The sequence below is a fragment of the Gadus chalcogrammus genome, chromosome 3 (assembly GCF_026213295.1).
Source record: "Gadus chalcogrammus isolate NIFS_2021 chromosome 3, NIFS_Gcha_1.0, whole genome shotgun sequence".
NCBI classification, from domain to species: domain Eukaryota; kingdom Metazoa; phylum Chordata; class Actinopteri; order Gadiformes; family Gadidae; genus Gadus; species Gadus chalcogrammus.
In genome coordinates, this window is record NC_079414.1 from 25,231,873 (window position 1) to 25,232,875 (window position 1,003).

Here is a 1,003-nt window from a genome sequence, read left to right on the forward strand (position 1 = left end):
CCGTTACCATTACCGGTTACCGTATTCCGTCCGACGGACGAGGAGCTGACCGGTCGTGTGCGCGCGCCTAGGTGATGCGTGAGATATCTGTAGAGGGGTAAGTAGCTCGCGTTTATCCCTTAACTGCATATGGAGAGATTGGGGGCGTGTTAAGTGAGGGAGGATTAGCGCCTGCGTGCGCCTCCAACAACAGTATCCGCGCGCACCTGTCCCCCGCTCACCGTCGCTGCACGAGAGACACACACATCGCATCATGCGTCTTACCGCGCGACATATGGTTCGGGTTCGAGGGTGACGACTGAGGAATAAGATTCTGCTAAGGTAATTACCTATTCCTTATTTGGCCACGATTTCCGCCGTGAAACAATTGTTGTCGTCCCCCCTTATAATAAAAACAGTCTGGACGGCCCGCCCTGCTCGCAGGAGTGGATCAGAGAGGAGTTTAGATAAACAGTAAGATCCTGAGACGTTGCTCTTAAGAACATACAGAACATGGGGTTCAGTAAAGAGATCCGGGCCTGTGTGTTTGAATGTATTTGGGGGCGGTGGCGAATTACTCACTACTAGACTCACGGATATGGGTGAGAATGACGCCTCGCCTGGCCCCACTTCATCAATGAATGGTTCAAATGAGTTAAGATGTCATGCATACGCCATGGGCTTGCCTTCACTGTAATGTATGAAGTAGCAGGACACAAAAAGTAACAAAACACATTGATGTTAAATGTGTTGGCTCAGGGCAGGCACTTGATTAGTTAGAATAAACGCCCGTTCATTCCCTGGCTCGTGATACCAGGACGTTTTCTATTGACAACTTGATGAACAATTGACTTGCATTTTCTAACGCAGTCTTGGTGGGAACTCAACATATCCCCAGGGTACGGTTATCACACACAAACACACACGCGCACGCACTTACGCACACACACACACACACACACACACACACACACACACACACACACACACACACACACACACACACACACACACACACACACAC

At 49.9% G+C, this 1,003-nt stretch overlaps 1 protein-coding gene across 1 annotated transcript in view; it reads left to right on the plus strand.

Moving 5' to 3' along the window:
* The first annotated feature begins 236 nt into the window (after window positions 1–236).
* Window positions 237–1,003, plus strand: part of LOC130380127 (FERM and PDZ domain-containing protein 1-like) — a 50,899-nt gene continuing 50,132 nt past the window's right edge. The window contains exon 1 of the mRNA XM_056587310.1: window positions 237–321. The gene's annotated coding sequence lies outside the window, so the exon portion shown is untranslated. The remainder of the gene's footprint in view (window positions 322–1,003) is intronic.